The sequence below is a fragment of the Lithobates pipiens genome, unplaced genomic scaffold (assembly GCF_037356315.1).
Source record: "Lithobates pipiens isolate NorthernLeopardFrog02 unplaced genomic scaffold, aLitPip1_a1.2 Scaffold_18, whole genome shotgun sequence".
Taxonomy (NCBI): Eukaryota; Metazoa; Chordata; class Amphibia; order Anura; family Ranidae; genus Lithobates; species Lithobates pipiens.
In genome coordinates this window covers 212,017,119-212,041,549 of record NW_027507758.1, presented here as the reverse complement: position 1 = coordinate 212,041,549, position 24,431 = coordinate 212,017,119, and the positions used below count along the sequence as shown (strand labels likewise).

Sequence of the window (24,431 nt, the reverse complement as noted above, 5' to 3'; positions counted from 1 at the left end):
GCCAGGCACACTCACACCCCCCCTTCACCCCCCCAATCACCCCCCCAATCACCCCTGCCCCCCCAGTCACAGTGACACCAATTGTATTTTTTTTTTTGCATTGGTGTCATTTGTGACTGTAATAACTGTTAGGGCAGTTAGGGTTAGCCCCCTTTAGCTCTAGGGTACCCCCTAACCCCCCCAATAAAGGTTTAACCCCGTGATCACCCCCCGTCGCCAGTGTCACTAAGGCTGGGTTCACATTGCAGCGGTTTATGAGAACGGATGTGATTCGCACCGCACTGCAGTGCAAATCACATCCGATCTCTGTGCGATTCGAGTTCAGCCATACAGATAGTATGGCTGAATTCGCGCCGCACCCGCCGCAAATTCGCACGGGACCCTTTTTTTGGTCCGCAGCAGAATTGGATCGCATGGGTGTTCACACCATGCGATCCGAGTTTGCAGATCGCACTGCGATATGCGAACTGATCTGGGGGTGTCATTAACATTTCACTGACACTCCCAGCAGTTCGCATAGGGCAGTGTGAACTGCCGCCGGGAGGCATGCGATGCGGGAACCCGCCGCGGATTCGTGGCGTTCCGGCATCGCTCCAGTGTGAATCCAGCCTAATAAGCGATCGTTTTTCTGATCGCTGTATTAGTGTCACAGGTGACGCTAGTTAGGCAGGTAGGTATTTAGGTTCGCCGCAGCTTTTTATAGCGCCAGGGACCCCCATATACTACCGCATAAAGCCCCGATTGCCCCCTAGTTAACCCTTTCACCAGTGATCACCATATAACTGTTACAGGTGACGCTGGTTGGTTAGTTATTTTTTTTATAGTTTCAGGGCACCCGCCATTTATTACCTAGTCTCTCTAGTGTACCCCTAAATTTAGGGGTGTCTACTTTCCAAAATGGGGTCATTTGGGGGGGGGGGGTTGTGCCATCTTGGCATTTTATGGCCTTCAAAACTGTAACGCCCTTAGAAAGCCTGAAGGCGGTGCTTGGTTTTCGGGGCTCCGTACGCGGCTAGGCTCCCAAAAAGTCCCACATATGTGGTATCCCCGCACTCAGGAGAAGCAGCAGAATTTATTTTGGGGTGTCATTTCACATATGCCCATAGCATGTGTGAGCAATATATAATTTAGTGACAACTTTGTGAAAAAATAAATAAATAAAAGTTTGTAATTTTCCCGCAACTTGTGGCAAAATATAAAATATTCCATGGACTCAACATGCCTCTCAGCAAATAGCTTGGGGTGTCTACTTTCTAAAATGGGGTCATTTGTGGGGGTTTTGTGCCATCTTGGCATTTTATGGCCTTCAAAACTGTAATAGGTAGTGAGAAGTGAAATCAAAAATTTACGCCCTTAGAAAGCCACAAGGCGGTGCTTGCTTTTCGGGGCCCCGTACGCGGCTAGGCTCCCAAAAAGTCCCACATATGTGGTATCCCCGTACTCAGGAGAAGCAGCAGAATTTATTTTGGGGTGTCATTTCACATATGCCCATAGCATGTGTGAGCAATATATCATTTAGTGACAACAAGCTTGAGGCAAAAAAATAAAATATTCAATGGGCTCAACATGCCACTTATCAATTTCCTTAGGGGGTCTACTTTCCAAAATGGGGTCATTTGGGGGGGGTTTTGTACTGCCCTGCCATTTTAGCACCTCAAGAAATGAGATAGGCAGTCGTAAACTAAAAGCTGCGTAAATTCCAGAAAACGTACCTTAGTTTGTAGATGTGACAACTTTTGCGCAAACCAATAAATATACAGTTATTGACTTTTTTTTTACCAAAGACATGTGGCTGAATACATTTTGGCCTAAATGTATGACTAAAATTGAGTTTATTGGATTTTTCTAATAACAAAAAGTAGAAAATATCATTTTTTTTTTCAAAATTTGCGGTCTTTTTCCATTTATATCGCAAAAAATAAAAATCGCAGAGGCAATCAAATACCATCAAAAGAAAGCTCTATTTGTGGGAAGAAAAGGACGCAAATTTTGTTTGGGTACAACATTGCATAACCGCGCAATTACCAGTTAAAGCAGCGCAGTGCCAAATTGTAAAAAGACCTCTGGTCATTGACCAGCAAAATGGTCCGGTCTGAAAGTGGTTAAATACTTGGGGATGAGGTGTCATATCTGAAACGGACCCCACAGCCACATTCTTCCACAGAAGTGTGAGTTGGGTAAATCATATTGTTGTTTCAACCTGTCAAATGACTGTAGTCAGCCTTCCAAACAGATCTGATTTATACATTTGATGCCCTTGCATGCCCAGACACTAGGGTCGAGAATGGACCCAAATTCTGGCAATTGTGGGTTAAACCAAAGAGGGCTGTGTGGGGATATATGTCCAGAAGGCATGGGTCACATGGAGTTTGCCACCGAAAACACCCGTATGACCGCTATCATTGCCGTTGTAATAGGGAAGGGAGCCCTAGTACCTCCCGGTAAAGTAGGTTCCTTAGTGCCTCATATGACCCCAGATGTGCTGCTTCCAGAGCCACCGCTGCATTGGACTCAGAGACCAGCCAGTTGTGGGATAACAGAGCAGCCACAAAATAGGAGTGAAGGTCAGGGCAAGCCAGGCCTCCCTCTCCCCAAGGTCTCTGTAGCACCGTCAGCCTTAATCTCGGCTGACTAGTTCCCCAGAGGAAAGATAATAAAATTGTGTTTATCAGGCAAAATACTTTTTTGGGGATCCAGACAGGGGTGTGTCTGAGGACATAAAGAAAGGCAGGTAGGAGCTTCATCTTGAATAAATTGATCCTGCCGATTAGAGGGGCAGATTTGCCCAAGTCTTTAATCTAATCCTCGTCAATTGTATCAGTGGCTCAAAGTTAAGGGTATAATAGAGGTAGATGAGGAGATGTGAATGCCTAGATATTTAATTTTGTCTGTCCATAATAAGGGGAGGTTGGGGTCTGGATTTATCTCAGTTTACCTTGAGACCTGAGCAACTACTGAAATTTGAAAGAATAGTCAGCGTCTGAGGGACTGAGCAGGGTCATTCAAGAAAAGAATGAGATAATCTGCGTTTAAAGCTACTTTCATGTATGGATCCCACCTGTATGCCCCTAACCCCATCCACCTGCCTAAGGGCCGATGCAAGTGGTTCCATCACCAGGGAAAACAGAGCCGGAGATAGTGGATAATCCTGCCTCGTACCTCTTCCAACAGAAAAGGGTGCTGACAGAACACCAATGAGTTTTATCTGCGCTGTCGGGTCCTTATACAAAAGAGCAATCCACCTACGGAATTCTGCTCCAAAACCCATAACCTCTAGAACCGAAGACATAAAAGGCCATGCCACCAAATGCCTTTTCAATGTCTAGTGTAACCATTACCCTCGTGGAGGACTCAGTGGTAGCTGAAGAAGTGTGAACACTATGGAAATTTATATCTGTTGATTTCCCTGGCATGAAACCTGTCTGGTCTATATTGATCAGGGATGGGAAAAAAAAAAACAAAAAAAAAAAAAAAAATCGCCCGCAGCCTGGTTGCTAATATTTTTGTCAAGCTCTTGAGATCATAGTTTAGCAAGGAGATCGGTCTATAGGAAGTACAGAGGGATTTATCTTTGCCAGGCTTGGGGATGAAAACTATGTGTGCCTGGTACATAGAGGGGGGGCAAGGACATCCGTTTTTTACTTTCAGAGAAGACCTTCAGCAGTTTTGGTGCAGTTAATGAGGCATACATTCTGTACCACTCACCAGGTGGGCCACCTGGTCCCGGTGTTTTGCCACTGGGTAATGAGCAAATTGCCGCCTCTATCTCCTTGGTGGTAAAATCTGTCTAAAAATTTAAGATCCACCTGCGAAAGAGTGGGTAGGTGCAGGGAATGTAAAAACTCCCTACGCCGGTCTTCAGGCCAGCCAGGGACTGCTTCATATTGTTAATAGAAGGATCTGAATTCATCCAAAATTAGCTCAGGAGTAGAGATCACCTGACCATCCGAACCACAGATTTCTGACGACACTGTCTGCGATATAGATTCCGCAACTAAATTCGCTAGGAGTTTGCTATTTTTGTCTCCGGACTCAAAGATCCTGCCGGCCAGAGAGTTCAAATCCAGATGTGTGGCCACGGCAAGATGCAGAGACAATGCTCTTATTGCCTCAGCTAGCTGACTGAAGTGATCCAGAGTCGGGGAGCCAGAAAGCGCCTCTGCCGCCCTGGCCTCCCCCTCCTCAAGTGCCTGAACCTGACAGGACATCTCAGAACGAACCGCTTTGATAGCTGAAATGTATTCTCTCCTGGTGTTGGCCTTAAATGCTTCCCAGACTACCTGTGCTGAGGTTGAGTCCTCATTGATCTCCCAGTATTGTTGTAGTTTAGGAGAAACTTCCTCCCCCCACCCTCGAGTCCTGCAACCATTTAGATGCCAAACGCCAGCAGTCTCGACTCCTGGAGTCAGACAAACCCAAGATGACCTCCAGGGGCGCATGATCAGAGAGGCCCACAGGTAAATATGAGACCCCCCTCACCGCCGCCAGGGCACATGTGTTACCAAAAATCAGGTCAATCCTGGAGCCTGACCTATGAGTGGCGGAGTGAAAGGAGTAGGCCCTAGTGGTTTAGTGCTTCTATCGCCAGATCTCAGTGCAATTAAGTGTTTGTGCCCATTGAAGTAGGTCTGGTGAAAAACACCCTATTTGGATTGGATGTGTCCAGGGACGGATCCAAAATGGAATTAAAGTCTCCAGAGAGATATAATATATATATATAAAATATAATATAATATATTAGTCTGGAGACTTGTAATGCCGCTAAATGCTCATACAACTTATAGAGGACCCGTTGGTTGAAGGGAGGAGGAATATATTTACTAAAGCATAGACCACTGCTCTGATCTCCAGCAAGATGATTATAAATCTGCTCTCCTGATCAGTTCCTAGACGTAGGACCTTATAAGGAAGGGATTTGCTCAATAGGATGGCCACTTCCCTGGCATAACAGGAGTACGTCGCATGAAATGATTGCCGTACCCAGGGTCAATGTAGCGCCAGGATCTTATTCCCCAGGAGATACGTCTCCTGTAGAAACAAGATATGGGGTCTGTGACTGTTTAGGTATTTAAACATTAATGCCCTTTTTTACCTTGTCATTAAGACCCCGTACATTCCATGTTATCAATTTTAACTCCATGAAGGCAATAATTTATGAGACCGCATAATGATATCTACGTGTGAGGGATTGACCCCTGTGTAGCCGAGGGAGAATGCAAGGAGGAAAACAAAATTTTACACTGAGGCTTGTGAGCATTGCCGGAACACACGACATAAGTATCAGTCAGATATAGAGCGTACAAAAAAAATAAATACAGGTTACTATTTTTTTTATTTATTTAGTAGGGAGTTTACAGGTTACTGTTTATTTTTTTTCTTTTAAACTCCCTACTGACCATGAAGTACCGAGGAGGAGGAGGAGGAAGAGGAGGAGGAAGAGGAGGAAGGAAGAAGAAGAAGGAAGAAGAAGAAGAAGAAGAAGAAGGAAGAAGAAGGAAGAAGAAGGAAGGAAGAAGAAAGAAGAAAGAAGAAAGAAGAAAGAAGAAAGAAGAAAGAAGAAAGAAGAAAGAAGAAAGAAGAAAGAAGAAAGAAGAAAGAAGAAAGAAGAAAGAAGAAAGAAGAAAGAAGAAAGAAGAAGAAAGAAGAAGAAAGAAGAAGAAAGAAGAAGTATGGTCAGTTTGATACCCAAAACCTGAACTCAAAAAAAAAACTCTTAGAACTTCAGACTTCTGTGAAAAGTTCCAAAGTGCAGCAATTCAGTGCCTCTGATGCCTCTCCACTTGGGGTAAAGAGAAACTGTGTGGGGGTTAGAACTTCAGTGAGTTGTGTCCAACGAGATCGCTCCGGGGGTAGAAGGATGTAGAAGAAATGCATGGCCAGTCCTGAACTAGGATCCCCAGTGAGCAATGACTCTAGCAAGAGAAAAACTGCAGTCGGGGGTATATTAAACATACCATGTCCCGGGCTGAGATTGATCTCTCACCCAAAATGAATGGGCAAGTCCTGTGTTGGGGGCTCAGGAGTCAACTAGCAACAACTTTAGGTGGCAAGACCCAAGGGGCTATACAACAGACTGATAACTGGACAAAAGACCCCTCCGGACCCGGATCCAAGAGAGACAGAATCTTTATGAAAACAGTCAGGGGACAACCTGCAGAGAAAGAGCATTTGATGCTCATCTCAGGCCATCTAGCCAGTCACCTGCATCTGCCGGAGAGTCGAAGAACCTGACCGAGCCGTTATGAGGGACCAGAGACGGCTAGGGTACAACATGCTGTATTTAATGTCCTTTTCACATAGGCACTTACGGACGTCATTGAAGGACTTCCTCTTGCATTCAAAATGTGCTCCACCACAATAGTGGAGCAGATGTTAAAGGATTAACCAGTTGCCGACCGCCGCACGCCGATGTACGTCGGTACAATGGCACGGGCAGGCATAAGGACATACATGTACGTCCCTTGCCTCCCGCGGGTCGGGGGCCCCCGCCCGGTGCCTGCGGCGGTCGGTATTCGTTCGGGAGCGATCCCGGACGAGGGGACGGCCATTCATTCATGGCCACCCCCTCGCGATCGCTCCCGACGAATAGAAATCCCCGGTGACATCACTTCCTCTCCTGTAATGTAAACACAGGAGAGGAAGTGATGTATTCTCTCCTCCGTGTCGGTATTTTTCGTTCCGACACGGAGGAGAGCGGATCAGTAAGTTGCACCAACACTCTACACACACAGTAGAACATGCCAGGCACACTCACACCCCCCCTTTACCCCCCGATCACCCCCCCAATTACCCCTGCCCCCCAGTCACAGTGACACCAATGTCATTTTTTTTTTTTTTTTTTTTTGCATTGGTGTCATTTGTGACTGTAATAACTGTTAGGGCAGTTAGAGTTAGCCCCCTTTAGTTCTAATGTACCCCCCTAACCCCCCCAATAAAGGTTTAACCCCGTGATCACCCCCCGTCGCCAGTGTCACTAAGGCTGGGTTCACATTGCAGCGGTTTATGAGAACGAATGTGATTCGCACCGCACTGCAGTGCAAATCACATCCGATCTCTGTGCGATTCGAGTTCAGCCATTCGCCGCACCCGCCACACCCGCCGCAAATTCGCACGGGACCCTTTTTTTGGCCCGCAGCAGAATCGGATCGCATGGGTGTTCACACCATGCGATCCGAGTTTGCAGATCGCACTGCGATATGCGAACTGATCTGGGGGTGTCAGTAACATTTCACTGACACTCCCAGCAGTTCGCATAGGGCAGTGTGAACTGCCGCCGGGAGGCATGCGATGCGGGAACCCGCCGCGGATTCGCTGCGTTTCCGCATCGCTCCAGTGTGAACCCAGCCTAATAAGCGATCATTTTTCTGATCGCCGTATTAGTGTCACAGGTGACGCTAGTTAGGCAGGTAGGTATTTAGGTTCGCCGCAGCTTTTTATAGCGCCAGGGACCCCCATATACTACCGCATAAAGCCCCCTGATTGCCCCCTAGTTAACCCTTTCACCTGTGATCACCATATAACTGTTACAGGTGACGCTGGTTGGTTAGTTATTTTTTTATAGTTTCAGGGCACCCGCCATTTATTACCTAATAAAGGTTTAACCCCCTGATCACCCGGCGGGTGTCATTTGTGACTAATAACTGTTAGGGCAGTTAGGGTTAGCCCCCTTTAGTTCTAAGGTACCCCCCTAACCCCCCCAATAAAGGTTTAACCCCGTGATCACCCCCCGTCGCCAGTGTCACTAAGGCTGGGTTCACATTGCAGCGGTTTGAGAACGGATGTGATTCGCACCGCACTGCAGTGCAAATCACATCCGATCTCTGTGCGATTCGAGTTCAGCCATTCGCCACACCCGCCGCACCCGCCGCAAATTCGCACGGGACCCTTTTTTTGGCCCGCAGCAGAATCGGATCGCATGGGTGTTCACACCATGCGATCCGAGTTTGCAGATCGCACTGCGATGTGCGAACTGATCTGGGGGTGTCAGTAACATTTCACTGACACTCCCAGCAGTTCGCATAGGGCAGTGTGAACTGCCGCCGGGAGGCATGCGATGCGGGAACCCGCCGCGCATTCGTGGCGTTCCCGCATCGCTCCAGTGTGAACCCAGCCTAATAAGCGATCGTTTTTCTGATCGCTGTATTAGTGTCACAGGTGACGCTAGTTAGGCAGGTAGGTATTTAGGTTCGCCGCAGCTTTTTATAGCGCCAGGGACCCCCATATACTACCGCATAAAGCCCCCTGATTGCCCCCTAGTTAACCCTTTCACCAGTGATCACCATATAACTGTTACAGGTGACGCTGGTTGGTTAGTTATTTTTTATAGCACCCGCCATTTATTACCTAGTCTCACTAGTGTACCCCTAAATTTAGGGGTGTCTACTTTCCAAAATGGGGTCATTTGGGGGGGTTTGTGCCATCTTGGCATTTTATGGCCTTCAAAACTGTAACGCCCTTAGAAAGCCTGAAGGCGGTGCTTGGTTTTCGGGGCCCCGTACGCGGCTAGGCTCCCAAAAAGTCCCACATATGTGGTATCCCCGTACTCAGGAGAAGCAGCAGAATTTATTTTGGGGTGTCATTTCACATATGCCCATGGCATGCGTGAGCAATATATCATTTAGTGACAACTTTGTGAAAAAAAAAAAAAAAAAAAAAAAAAAAGTTTGTAATTTTCCCGCAACTTGTGGCAAAATATAAAATATTCCATGGACTCAACATGCCTCTCAGCAAATAGCTTGGGGTGTCTACTTTCTAAAATGGGGTCATTTGTGGGGGTTTTGTGCCATCTTGGCATTTTATGGCCTTCAAAACTGTAATAGGTAGTGAGAAGTGAACTCAAAAATTTACGCCCTTAGAAAGCCTGAAGGCGGTGCTTGGTTTTCGGGGCCCCGTACGCGGCTAGGCTCCCAAAAAGTCCCACATATGTGGTATCCCCGTACTCAGGAGAAGCAGCAGAATTTATTTTGGGGTGTCATTTCACATATGCCCATGGCATGTGTGAGCAATATATCATTTAGTGACAACTTTGTGAAAAAAAAAAAAAAAATTTTTTTTTTGTCATTATTCAATCGCTTGAGGCAAAAAAATAAAATATTCAATGGGCTCCACATGCCTCTTATCAATTTCCTTAGGGGGTCTACTTTCCAAAATGGGGTCATTTGGGGGGGTTTTGTACTGCCCTGCCATTTTAGCACCTCAAGAAATGAGATAGGCAGTCGTAAACTAAAAGCTGCGTAAATTCCAGAAAACGTACCTTAGTTTGTAGATGTGACAACTTTTGCGCAAACCAATAAATATACAATTATTGACTTTTTTTTTACCAAAGACATGTGGCTGAATACATTTTGGCCTAAATGTATGACTAAAATTGAGTTTATTGGATTTTTCTAACAACAAAAAGTAGAAAATATCATTTTTTTTCAAAATTTGCGGTCTTTTTACGTTTATATCGCAAAAAATAAAAATCGCAGAGGCAATCAAATACCATCAAAAGAAAGCTCTATTTGTGGGAAGAAAAGGACGCAAATTTTGTTTGGGTACAACATTGCATGACCGCGCAATTACCAGTTAAAGCAGCGCAGTGCCAAAGTGTAAAAAGACCTCTGGTCATTTACCAGCAAAATGGTCCGGTCTGAAAGTGGTTAATGAACTGAGCAACTCCAATTGCAGCCAGAACTGCAAAAGACATCTTGTCTTTAAAAGGAAAATCCAACCTTAACTTGCTGGATCCTTTAACATCAGTGCATTATCCACTGGACATGTGAGACTGCTCACTGAGGTGATTGCAGCATTAATAGCTGGAACCTCCCATTTCTTTCAAAGAAATGTTCCCATTCAGAATATATGTTATGCATGAATAGGAAAAAAAAAAAAACATTTCCAGGTGAGGGAGATACCTCAAGAGCCTGTGGCAGGCAACAGAAGGGTTAAGTAAGGGAGTAGACAAACACCCGACTTGTGTGGCTACTCCCTCCCTGTTAGGATCCTCTGAAAAATAAGTATCTGCCAATATTTGGGAAGATCTACATGATCCCCAGCCTCCTGCACCTCAACAAAAGGACCCAGAGGACTAGATGGGAATCTGCTAGGTTTAGTCCTACTATGGAGAGACATCATAGCAATAATCTTTTAAATGGTAGAAGAAAAACCTGTTGTATGAAATACACCGTGACAGACGTGTTCTACCCTTGACGGCTTCATCTGACTGGCTGAATTTTTCTTTTTACCTCTCGGCGGAGGAAGACATTCTTTTGGAAGGGTTTTTAGTTTGTTGTATACCATGAACCCCTTCGAACCCTTAGAGTGGTTCCTGGTCCCTTTGTCACTCATAGCTTATAGTACAAAGCAGAGGCAATACCAGAAAAAGAATGTTTCACTTGCTAGGCTGTAGTACAGTACAATAACTGCTATTAGTCCTAGCTATACAATACAATGTTGCCAAAAGGAAAATGCCTGTGCCACCAAACATGACCAGCAACCCCTCTATGTCCCTCCACCCCCAGGCACTAGCTTCTCTTGCAGAGCTCTAACTACTTCCTACACCTGTGGCCAGTGTCTGACGCCATTTAGCCACGCCCCCCTTCCTGTTTCAAACGGAGAAGTGAATCTCCCACGTGAGCCCCGGCTTCATGGCGGGCGGCGGGGGGGGGGGAATCCTCTGCTCGGCGAACGGCCGTGACTTGGCAAAAAAATTTTTTTCTTCTTTTCAAGAAAAAGAGGCAGCTGGCTGGCATTCAAATCGCCAATCTGGGGGCCCAGGAAGTGATCAGACCACCCCTTCATACCTGAGGGTCTGAGCTGGCTTGAACGGAGAGGAGAGTGGAGCTTCTGCTGTTTGCAGCGTCAGAATAACGAGTGCCTCAATACAGCCTCCAGTGGTGACATAGACATGACAACACAATACATGGAAGGAGAGATTATCTCCCTTACCTTTCCTCGCAGCAGGGTTTGTTAGAGAGAAAAAAAAAAAAAACCCTCTTCGACCTTCACGGTAGGCTCCGAGACCCTGAAAGGAAACCTTCAGGAACAGGGGTACACTCAGGTAATCCTGGACCTACAAGAAGACCCTGCCAGTAAACTTATTGGCCTTACTATCAAAAAGTACTGGATTCCAGGGTCCAGCTTAAAAGCAGTCATAAGCAAAACCTTGCGTCTTCGGATGACGAGGCTCGGGGACAGTTCATTTAGTCTATTACGGAGACATCAGAACGGATTTGGTCAGGATGGCTGGCTCTCAAAGGATTAATGCCCGTGGAGCTCAGTACACGCATCCTTACACATGCTCAAAACCTTAGACACTGGCGAAAAAAAAAACTGAGGACTCCCAGTAATGGGAAGGGTTAAATGGGGAAGTTCACACCTTAAGGGGCGTGCCAGTGTTCAGCACCCGATATGCCGATGTAACCCACAGTTATTACTATGGCTCTGTGTCCCCTAATGTAAGAAAATAAAGATAAAATGACCAAATGAAAGTCCAACAAATGCACCAAAAAAAAATAAATGGTGAAATAAGTGTTCACTTCATGCGCCCCTTTCATACAAAATCTGCGTCGTTTACGAATTTGTATGAAAGCAGCATCATGTGAACACCACCCTTTTTTATTTATTTTGTAGCACTTGGACTTTCATTTGATCATTTTATTTTTTGTGTTAGAATTGATTATTTTTTAGATTTTTATCTAATTTTAATAAAATGCTTTTGGAGTAAAAACCTCTCTGATATAGTTTACATCCCCACTGCATCATAAAAAGGAAAGTAGTCAGACCCCCTTCAATTTTTCACTCTGTTATATTGTAACCATTTGCTATCATTTAAGTTCTTTTTTCCCTTAATGTACACACAGCACCCCATATTGACAGAAAAACACAGAATTGTTGACATTATTGCAGATTAAAAAAGAAAAAAACTGAAATATCACATGGTACCAAGTATTCAGACCCTTTGCTGTGAAACTCATATTTAACTCAGGTTCTGTCCATTTCTTCTGATCATCCTTGAGATAGTTCTACACCTTCATTTGAGTCCAGCTGTGTTTGATTATACTGATTAGACAAGCCACACACACACCTGTCTATATAAGAGCTTACTGCTCACAGTGCATGTCAGAGCAAATGAGAATCATGGAGGTCAAAAGGAACTGCCTGAAGAGCTCAGACAGAATTGTGGCAAGACACAGATCTGGCCAAAGTTCCCATAAAAATTTCTGCTGCACTTAAGGTTCCTAAGAGCACAGTGGCCTCCATAATCCTTAAAAATGGAAGACGTTTGGGACGACCAGAACCCTTCCTAGAGCTGGCCGTCCAGCCAAGCTGAGCTATCATGGGAGAAGAGCCTTGGTAAGAGAGGTAAAGAAGAACCCAAAGATCACTGTGGCTGAGCTCCAGAGATGCAGTCGGGAGATGGGAGAACATTGTAGAAAGTCAACCATCGTTGCAGCCCTCCACCAGTCAGGGCTTTATGACAGCGTGGCCCAACAGAAGCCTCTCCTCAAGACACATGAAAGTCCGCAAGGAGTTTGCTAGATAAAAAAAAAAAAAAAAAACACCCACAAACCCATGAAGGACTCAAGATGAATGAGAAATAAGATTCTCTGGTCTGATGAGACCAAGATAGAACTTTTTGGCCTTAATTCTAAGTAGTATGTGTGGAGAAAACCATGCACTGCTCATCACCTGTCCAATACAGTCCCAACAGTGAAGGATGGTGGTGGCAGTATCATGCTGTGGGGGTGTTTTTCAGCTGCAGGGACAGGACGACTGGTTGCAATCAAGGGAAAGATGAATGTGGCCAAGTACAGGGATATTCCTGGAAGAAAACTACCTCCAGAGTGCTCAGGACCTAAGACTGGGCCGAAATTTTACCTTCCAACAAGACAATGACCCTAAGCACACAGCTAAAATAACGAAGGAATGGCTTCACAACAACTCCGCACTGTTCTTGAATGGCCCAGCCAGAGCCCTGACTTAATCCCAATTGAGCATCTCTGGAGAGACCTAAAAATGGCTATCCACCAACGTTTAGCATCCAACCGGACAGACCTGGAGAGGATCTGCAAGGAGGAATGGCAGAGTATCCCCGAATCCAGGTGTGAAAAACTTTTTGCATCTTTCCCAAAAAGACTCATGGCTGCATTAGATCAAAAGGGTGCTTCTACTAAATAATTAGCAAAGGGTCTGAATACTTGGGACCAGGTGATAGTTCAGTTTTTCATTTTTAATAAATATGAAAAAAAATGACAATTCTGTGTTTTTCTGTGAATATGGGGTGCTGTGTGTACATTAATGAGGAAAAGAAAAATGAACATAAAATGATTTGAGCAAATGGCTGCAATATAACAAAGAGTGAAAAATGTAAGAGGGTCTGAATACTTTCCGTCCCCACTGTGCAACTCATTCAATGAATCCAAGCTCTGCCAAGCTCTGCAAGCAGAGATAAGACGCACTGCAATTATGCATTCACACAATTTCACAGTAACCATGAGATAAAACAAAGTTCAGGAATATACCTTTATCCCATTGTTTTGCAAATCTATGTACGATTGTTTGAAGAGAAATGCATCTGTACCAGGCTCTAAGTGTGAGGAGGAAAGGCAAGCAGTAAAAATGAAGGTGAAACCTAAGCAGCCTATAAACCTTGTGATCTTTCTGCACATAGCTTGAAGTGCTTTATTCCTCCCTTGAGGAGCAAAATGGCAGCAGGCCGTAAGAGAGACCCAGGTTGTGAATATATTAACCACTTGCTTACTGGGCACTTAAACACCCTTCCTGCCCAGACCAATTTTCAGCTTTCGGTGCTCTCACACTTTGAATGACAATTACTCAGTCATGCAACACTGTACCCAAATGAATTTTGTGTCCTTTTTTTCCCACAAATAGAGCTTTCTTTTGGTGGTATTTGATCACCTCTGGGGTTTTTATTTTTTGCGCTATAAATGAAAAAAGACCGAAAATTTTGAAAAAAAACGCATATTTCTTTGTTTCTGTGACAGAATTATGCAAATTATTAATTTTTCTTCATAAATTTTGGCCACAATTTATACTGCTACATATCTTTGGTAAAAATAACCCAAATTAGTGGATATTATTTGGTCTTTGTGAAAGTTAGAGAGTCTACAAGCTGTGGTGCGAATCGCACAAAATTGATCACATCTGATGTACTGGTGGCCTATCTCGCTTCTTGTGACCCAAACAAGTCAGGAAAGTACAAATACCCCCCAAATGACCCCTTTTTGGAAAGTAGACATTCCAAGGTATTTAGTAAGAGGCATGGTGAGCTTTTTGATGTTGTCATTTTTTTCCCACAATTCTTTGCAAAATGAAGATTTTTCATTTTCTTTATTTTTCTCCACAAAATTGTCATTGTAATAGGTTATTTCTCTCACGTGGCATGTGTATACCACAAATGACACCCCCCAAAAAATTCTGCTACTCCTCCTGAGTATTACAATACCACATGTGTGGGACTTTTTCGCAGCCTGGCCACATAGAGAGGCCCAACATGCAGGGAGCGCCATCACGTGTTCTAGGAGCATAAATTACACATCTAACTTGTTGACTACTTATTACACTTTTGAAATACCAGGACAATGACACGTGACACTGATGACAGATGGCACTGATACGTGGCAATGATGACACTTATACGTGGCACTGATGACACGTGGCACTGATGACAGATGACACTAATACGTGGCACTGATGACACGTGGCACTAATACGTGGCACTGATGACACGTGGCACTAATATGTGGCACTGATGACACGTGGCACTAATACGTGGCACTGATGACACGTGGCACTGATGACACGTGGCACTAATACGTGGCACTGATGACACGTGGCACTAATGACACGTGGCACTAATACGTGGCACTGATGACACGTGGCACTAATACGTGGCACTGATGACACGTGGCACTAATACGTGGCACTGATGACATGTGGCACTAATACGTGGCACTAATACGTGCCACCGGTGACAGATGGCACTAATACGTGGCACCAATGACACGTGACACTGATGACAGATGGCACTGATAAGTGGCATTGATGACACGTGACACTGACAACAGATGGCACGTGACACTGACAGGTGGCACTGATGACAAATGGCACTGATACGTGGCACTGATGACAGATGGCACTAATACGTGGCACTGATGACAGATGGCACTATGTGGCACTAATAACACGTGGCACTGATGACAGATGCCACTTATACGTGGCACTGATGACAGATGGCACTATGTGGCACTAATAACACGTGGCACTGATGACAGATGCCACTTATACGTGGCACTGATGACAGATGGCACTGGGGACAAATGGCACTGACAACAGGTGGCACTGGGGACAGATAGCACCGCGGGCAGGTGGCACTGGGGTGGGGTGGATTGCACTGGGGTGGATGGCACTGGGGCGGATGGCACTGGGGCGGATGGCACTGGGGCGGATGGCACTGGGGCGGATGGCACTGGGGCAGGATGGCACTGGGGCAGGATGGCACTGGGGCAGGATGGCACTGGGGCAGGATGGCACTGGGGCAGGATGGCACTGGGGGGGGGCATGGCACTGGGGGAGGATGGCTCTGGGGGAGGATGGCACTTTTTATTAAACTTTTTTTTTACTTTTTTTTTTTTTTTTTTCTTTTTTACACTGACGGCTGCTGCAGCCGTTCTTCTCTCCCCTCTCACACGCTGTCTGTGTGAGGAGGGAGAGCGGCGCTGAGAGATGATCTCATATGTTTACATATGAGATCATCTCCCATTGGACACGCCGATCACGCTGTAAACGGCCGCTGTGATTGGCCGTTTACAGCGATCTGTGTTTGCCTGTCCCCGGGGGACACGGCAAACACAGAACTTCCGCGATGCGCGCCCGCGGCGGCGCGCATTGCGGAAGTAAACACCAGGCCGTCCAGGGACGGCCAGGCACGGGAAGCCGCCCGCCCTAAGGCCGGCATTCGGCTATAGGGCGGGCAGGAAGCGGTTAATAAAGTTCCTCTACCTATGGGTAAAGCAGGTATGCGTGCAAAATGCAACAAACAGATGCAAGACATGGTGGTCTGAATGAAACATCATCATGAGAAGAAGTGCTGTGATGAAAAAGACTTAAGAATTTGAGTAGTTCAGCTATGTGTTAATAACCTATTAACTTAAAATTGGTTCCAATATCACTGTTCTGCTAACCTGACATATTATTCTAAATAGGAAACCTTCATTTAGTTTGCAAATATTAAAAGATATTAACTACCAGCAAGAATAAGTCCTATTTCTCTTGGACCAGCGGGTGGTCCTGGATCCTAAAACCTTCTTGTTGGGCATCCCTTTCCCTAAATTGACGAAATCCCGCAAGACATTGTCACGACATATCCTGACAGCGGCGAGATGCCTAATAGCCCTACATTGGAAAAAGGTGCTGCCCCCCGCTCTCGGAGCACTCCATGCTAGAGTTCAGGACGTGGAGTTGATGGAGAGGATGACCGCCAGGATACGGGACAGGCTTGAGGCCCATGATGTGGTCTGGAGCCCATGGAACTTACGGGAGCTCCGGAGGTGAAAATGCCGCAGGGACCACACACGGTGACTATACCCCCTGCCTTTCCTTACCCCTCCTTCCCCTCTCCCTCCTTTTTCTTTTCTCTTCTCTTTATCTCCTTTGCTATTCTCTCTCTCATTCTCCTTACCCCTCTTACTTCCTATCCTTCTCGTCTCTGCTCTTGTTTTTCCTCTCTCTCTACTGCTTGGTATTCCTATATCTTTCTGCCAGTTTCTTTCTCCCTTTTCCTCATGGCTGGTGTTCCTACGTGCCTTGCTGCTCCTCTAGCACACTACTTCGTAGATGCTGCTTCTCATGAGAGGTTAATACTGTTGGTAGCTGTTTATGACTGGGTGCGGGGCTACCCTACTGGACCCTAAGGTGGGCAACGCCACTCGTTGACTAACAGGGTCGGCTCGGTTGTTCGCGGGGGGCCCCCCCAGGGCTGGCAGTTGCCGGCCCTGGGGGGCCTACTGGAACGGGCCACTGGATGGGTGGTCCCTGCAGCCCTCTCTTCTCTGTTCTAACTGTTCTACTATGTTGTAGTAATGCATGACGTGTAATGCACTCTTTGAATATAAATAAATATGTTATTTGAAAAAAAAAGAATAAGTCCTATTTAAAGAGTACCTGTCATTTCAGATCCATCATAGAAGCACTTGTTAGTGGGCATCCACTCACCTGCTGCCGCCACGTCCCTCATCTTGTTGTTTTACTGACGCATCACCAGCCATATCATTAAAGTGGATGGGACTGTCGGTGAGTCAACAGCAGGACAGAGATGACAGTTGCTCTTTAAAAAAAGATGATTTAATTCAAGCCTTTTTACTAGCGATTTAAATCAAATCCACCCTGATAGATGGAGAGATTATATTGATAGAGCTAGAGACAAAACATTAAAGGTGCTGCTGCTTAGGATAGCTTGAATAAATTAGCCAATAATGTGTGCAAGAAAATAAAAATATAAGCGCGCAAACCAATAATCAAAGTGAATACAAAGATTCAGAAACAACAAGTGTCCAAACAAAAGCTGAAACAAAAATAAAAACGACCAAATGAAAGTCCAAATGAAATCCCAGAAGTGCTACAAAAAAATAAAAAATTATAATCATAAATCATAGAGAAGGTGTTCACTCGGTGCTTCTTTCATACAAAATCGTAAAACGGCACATCAAGTGAATACTTATTTTATATTTTGTTTCAAAAATAAGGTCCATATAGTTCAACCATAAAAATAAAAAATAATATCATACAATCACATATACACAATCCTATACCGACAGTTGATCCAGAGGAAGGTAAAAAACCCCAGAAAAGCATGATCCAATTTCCTACAGCAGGGGAAAATTCCTTCCTGATCCCCAAGAGGCAATCAAAATTTCTCTGGCTCAAGTTTACCTATAAAATGATTGTACACAATTATGTACATTTAGAAAAGAAACCAGGCCTTTCTTAACCACTAAAGCCCCAGAAGAATTTACCCCCTTCCTGACCAGAGCATTTTTGCGATTCGGCACTGCGTTGCTTTAACGGACAATTGCGCAGTGGTGCAACGTAGCTCCCAAACAAAATTGACTTCCTTTTTTTCCCCACAAATAGAGCTTTTTGGTGGTATTTGATCACCCCTGCGGTTTTTTATTTTTTGCGCAAAACAAAAAAAAAAAAAAAAAAAAAAAGTGTGTACGCGGCATTATCCGTTTGGTTGCCCTTCTCTGCACTCTAGTTGCCAGATATCCTTTTTGTGAACTGGTGCCCAAAACTGAACTGCATATTCCAGATGAGGTCTTACTAATGACTTGTACAATAATGCCTGTATAACCCAATACACGATGGATGGATACCCCCATCTTGTCTCGTCATGTCCACAGGGGTCACAAAATTCATGCGGCCATTCTGCATAGCTCTCAACATGGGAAGTGAAAATACAGACCTCCCTATAGCGTAGTAAATTTAAAAAAACATGACATTCATTTATTAAGTTGCATATACACTCACATTTAGTACCATATTTAATCTGCGTATAACACGTACTTTTTCTCCCGTAAAATCAGGGGAAAATCGTGGGTGCGTGTTATATGGCAACCCCCACCGATGGAGGGCTGACTGAGCGGAGATGAGCGAGCGCCGCCAACATACAAAAAGCCGAGTGTATTCAGTTAGACTCAGATCCTCTCGTAGCCCTGCCACGACTGAGCAGAGCTGAGTAAACTCAGCTTTCTGTATGTCAGAGGAGTTTGCTCAGCTCCGCTCACAGTCAGCGAAGATGGGCAGGACTGCGAGAGGAGCAGAGTCTGGGCAAGGCTGCAGATGGACACTGATAAGGCTGCATTGATTGGCATTTAACCACTTAAGCCCCAGGTCCTTTTTGTGATTCGGCACTTAGTCGCTTTAACTGACAAATTGTGCGGTCGTGTGACGTGGCTCCCAAACAAAATTGGCTTTTTTTCCCCCACAAATAGTTTTCTTTTGATGGTATTTGATCACCTCTGCGTTTTTATTGCTATAATAATATATCACCAAAAAAAAGGTCAGGAAGCGGTTAAAAAGACTACTCAAACTAGACATTTTATAAAAGTACATGACCTGAAGAATAAAAAAAAAGAAGATTTTTTGTACTCACCGTAAAATCCTTTTCTCTGTAATTCACCGACCCACACAGCTCCTCTCTGTAACTACATGGGTTGTATAGCCTGCCATTAGGAGAAACTAGGCAAAATTGTTGTTACACAATACACAGAACTTTAATCCCGCGGGCCCAGTGCCATCAACCCTCCTCCTGCTGCTAGCATCTTCAGCACGTCAACAAGCAGTATAACATAGAAAAAAGGAGGGGTGGGTGCAGTGTCAGCCATGGAAATACAGAGAAAAGGATTTTATGGTGAATACAAAAATCCTATTTTCTCTTATATTCACCGACCAACACAGCTCCTCTCTAACAACATGGGACGTCCCCAAGCAGTGCCAAACGAGGGGTGGGAAAAAACAGCATTAAAAACTTCATCCACCATGGCAAGTGGGAACTAGTGAAACTAAACCCACAAAAAAAACACCAGTGTGTGGAAACTCCACCACAAAACCGGGCATCCTCAACAGGAGTGATCCCCCAGACCGCAACCTTGCAGAAGTAATGCAACAGTGCAATAACGACACAGTACTGCGTTTTTAATCGAAAAAACGAAAAACTCAATAGCAACTACACGGCCGCCTGCAAAACTTTGCGGCCAAAACCAGCATCAGCCGATGCACTGACATCTACCTTGTAAAACTTGGTAAGTATAGACTGGCGACCAGGTCGCCGCCTTACACACCTGAGCGACAGACGCTTGGTGTCGGAAGGCCCAAGACGTTCAGATTGCTCTTGTAGAGTAGGCCATGACTGGAAAGGGAGGCACCTGCCCCTTCAAGGTGTAGGCTTGGACTATAATCTGTCTGATCCACCTGGAAATGGTGGCCGACGAGACCGCCATAACCTTCTTAGGACCAGCCACCGAAACAAACAGCGAGTCTTCCGAAAGGAAGCTGTGACAGACAAGTACACCTTCAGAGCCCTAACCACATAGAGAGCGTGAAGGGCCACCTCTTTGGGTTGCTTCGGCTTAGGGCACAACGATGGTAATACAATGTCCTCATTGAAATGAAAAGCCAAAAACACCTTTGGTAGAAAGGACGGTTGCGGACGCAACACCACCTTATCCCTGTGGATAACCAGATAAGGAAACTTGCAGGACAAGGCCATAATTTCCGAAACTCTCCTGGCTGATGTGATGGCCACTAGAAAGACCACCTTCTGTTCAAGGGTCAACGGAGGAATCCCCCTGATATCCTCAAATGGCGGCTTCTGAAGCGCCAACACCAGGTTCAAATCCCACGGAGGCAATGAAGGACGCACCGGAGGGATTACATGGCGCACCCTCTGAACAAAAGTACTCACTAGTGAGTGAGACGCTAGGGATCGCTGAGGGAAAATAAAAAAAATAAAAAAAAACAGCCAAAGCTGAAATTTGCCCCTTGATGGTGCTCAACGTCAACCTCTGGTCTACACCTTGCTGAAGAAACAGCAGGATCCTGGATATAGAGAAGGAGCGCGGATGCCACCCTTTCTCCTCACACATGGAGATATAGGCCTTCCAAGTACGATGGTATATCTTCCTGGAAGAAGATCTCCGTGCTCTCAGCATAGTCGGAATCACTGAGTCCGACAGACCCCAGTTCCTCAATACCTGGCTTTCAACAGCCAGGTCGTTAAAGCCAGCGATGGTAAAGCAGGGTGAAAGACTGGACCTCGAGATAGGAGGTCCTCTCGCAACGGCAGCCACCAGGGAGAGTCTGCCACCAGGCGCACCAGGTCTGCGTACCCAGCCCGCTGATGCCAATCAGGATTACCGGAATCCCCTCGGGTTCCACGCTGCGAAGCAGGCGTGGCAACAGTATCAGCAGAGGAAAGGCGTAGATCAGCTGGTACTGATCCCACGGAGCCACCAATGCGTCTGACCACAGATCTCTTGTCCTGGACACTAATCTTGGGACCTTCCAATTGAGCCAGGAGGCCAATAGATCCACATCTGGTGTGCCCCATTTCAGGCAGAGCAGCCTGAATACCTCCGGATGCAATGCCCATTCTCCTGGGTCCAGCATCTGTCGACTCAGATAGTCCGCCTGCCAATTTTACACCCCCGGGATGTAAATGGCTGAAAGGGCCGGAACGTGTCTCTCTGCCCACCGAAGTATGTGAGCGACCTCCCGAGCAGCGGCGGAGCTTCTTGTTCCCCCTTGGTGATTTATGTATGCCACAGCCGTGGTGTTGTCTGACTGTATCCTGGTCGGACGCCCTTGAAGACACGTCGACTACATGTGGAGGCATAGCCTGATGGCTCTCCATTCGAGCAGATTTGTCGACTGAAGAATCCAAGTTGTCGATCAGAGGCCCTAAGCCGACTGAATCCCCATCACTCCACCCCAGCCGGCTAGACTAGCGTCCGTAGTGACCACCATCCATTTTAGAGGGAGGAACGATTTTCCGTCTGGAATCACCGGGGACCTCAACCACCAGATCAGGGAGTCCCTGACTGGCTGGCTCACTTGGATCTTCCGATCCAGGGAAAACGGAGATTTGTCCCATTTTGTCAAGATCTCCTTCTGCAGGACTCTGTTGTGGAACTGGGCATAAGGTACTGCATCGAAAGAGGCTACCATGAGCCCCAGCACACGCATGCAAAAGTGGAGTGATGACCACTTGCGGTTCATTAGTAGTTTGACCGCAGATCTGAGAGTCTGCAATTTGTCTGAGGTGAGAAAGACCCTCGCTTCCCTGGAATCCAATAGTAAACCCAGGTACTCCAGATGCTGGGTCGGCACAACCACCAACTTCTTTAGTTTCAACAGCCACCCAAATTCTTGCAGAGTCTGCATAATGATCGCCACATCTTTCTCTAATTCTGAGGCGGAAGAAGCTCTCAGGAGGAGATTGCCTCTGTAACCCACGGTCGCAATCCCGCGTTGTCGCAGCAACGCCAATACTGGAGCCAGTATTTTGGTAAAGACTCGGGGGGCTGATGCCAGGCCAAAGGGAAGAGCCACAAACTGTTAATGGGCTTCCCCGACTGCCAAAAACGCAGACATTTTTGATGCAGAAGGCATATGGGTATGTGAAGGTATGCATCCTGAATGTCCAAAGACGCCAGGGAGTCCCCTTGATGGAGTGCAGCGACTACTGAGCGAACTGATTCCACCCTGAACCTCTGCACTTTTACAAAGAGATTGAGGGCTTTTAAGTCCAAGAGAGAACATACCCCTTCCTTCTTGGGAACCACAAACAGATTTGAGTAGAACCTCTGGAAGCATTCCGAGTCCAGAACTGGTACAATCCCCCCCTGATTTAGCAAGTCCCTTACTGCTATGCTGGAGGGGAAGAATCTGTTTGGCGGCCAAGAGAGAAACTATTTTGTAACCTGCGGAAATCAGATTGCAGACCCATTGGTCTGATAACTGGGAGATCCAACGGGCTGCAAACTCCCCAAGACGAACCCCCACCTGAGACAGGGGTGGGGGCAAACCTTCATGCATTAGCACTTTTTTCGCAGGCTTGCGGTTCCAGGGATGCTTCTGACCGTCCGTGGACGTCCTGTCAGGCTGGGGCAGTTTCTCCGAAGCACCGGGCGGACGAAAAAGTCGCGTGTGAGCGGAAAAGCAGGGCCCTTGCCTGCGGCGTGGCTCCTTAGCCTTCCTGGCCTGTGGGAGTAGTATACTCTTACCACCAGTGGCATTTTTAATAATGTCATCCAACGAGGCTCCAAAGAGCCATTCGCCAAGGAAGGGAAGATCCGTCAGGGCTTTCTTGGATACCTGGTCAGCAGACCAGCATTTCAGCCAAATAAGGCGCCTCAGCACCACGGCTGTCACTGAGGCCCTGGATAGCAGAGGGAGAGTATCCAGGGCCACGTCACAAATGTACTCAAGGCCATGCACTAGTTGGTCTGCCAGCTCCACGCAGACAGGGGAGGCATACTGCTCTCCCAATTCGCGGTGCAAAAGTTTTGCCCACTCAGTCAGTGTCTGCGACACCAGTGCGGATGCCAGTACAGGTCGCACGGCTGACCCCACAACTGTAAACAAGGAACGAGCCACTGCTTCGGCCTTCCTGTCCGTGGGATCCCTGAATGCAGGAGTCCCCTCCACCCGGAATCGTGGTTACTTTATTTAACCTAGATACTGGGGGGTCCACGACCGGAGGAGCCGACCACTTTTTGAGAAGGCTTTCCTCAAAGGGTTAAGGCACCGCCAAGTTTTTGGGGACCGAAAAGGTCAGTTGCGGGCGACCCCATTCCCTGTAGATGAATTTGTCAAAAAGTCAAAATACGGGAAAACCTTAGGTGAACGTGCTGGCTTGTGGGACCCAAAAGGGACCGGTACGTCAGCAGAGGAATCCGCTGGCTCCTGAATCTTCAGGGTATCACGCACAGCTGTGATCGTGCTCCAACAAGCGCCCTGTCGCGCCCGGACCCGGAATCATCCTCACTGTCCGAACGGTCCTGGTCAGCCACGTCTGATAGGTCAGTGCAGGGGTCTCCAGCCGCAGCAGGGACCGAGTCTGTATCAGAGCTCTCCCCAGAGGACGGGGGGGGGGGGGGGGGCAGGGGCCTCTTACGTGCACCTTTCCTGCCACGTGCCGCCTCTATCTTAGCAACATAGGAGTCAAGGAACGCCGTCAGGGTGTCCATGCGGCACCGCACAACCTGCAGGTGACCCGGTTGCTATAACCTGGATTTCAGGGGAAGAAAACGCCAGTTTCTGAAGCCATGCTGACCCAATCCTGTCTGCCACCTACAAGGGGACTTAGGACAGTGAAGGTCCCACCCTCCTGCTGCCGTTGCGTGGGGGGGTACTTAGCGCTAGACTCACCACCCTGGGGCGTTCTGTGAATGCCAACAATAGTGCCTGTAGTCCCTAGGAGGTTCCCAGATGCAGAGAGGAGAAAAATCTGTGTCAGCAGCTGCAGCTCTAACAGCGGTGTAACAATCTCTCACAAGAGGCCAGCGGTGAAGAAAGCATTCAGGCTTTCACAAAATGGCCGGCAACGTAATCAATAAGAATCCTAAGGAAAATGGCTGCTGAAGCTCCCCAGGGTAATCTATAGCTTTCCCAAATCCAAGATGGCCGCCGGAATGGCGCCATGCGGTGAAGAAAGCAAAAATAAAAAACGAGCTGCCTGCTGACAGATAGACAACCTCCACAAAAAGCGCTTTCTTGGGACCACCAGACCTGGACAGTTGATAGAAGATCTCAGGATCTCTCATCTTGTGCAAAAAGCAGCAAACCTGCAGTAAAAATATGGACCAAGAGGCCCGCAGGGTTTCCTAGGTCATTCTCCTTGCTAGGCAAAATAAAAACCGAAGCGG

General features: G+C 46.7%; 1 protein-coding gene across 1 annotated transcript in view; it reads right to left on the bottom strand.

Moving 5' to 3' along the window:
- The window catches only part of TOMM20 (translocase of outer mitochondrial membrane 20), a 162,953-nt gene that overhangs the window by 82,433 nt on the left and 56,089 nt on the right, over window positions 1–24,431 (bottom strand). The window lies entirely within an intron of this gene.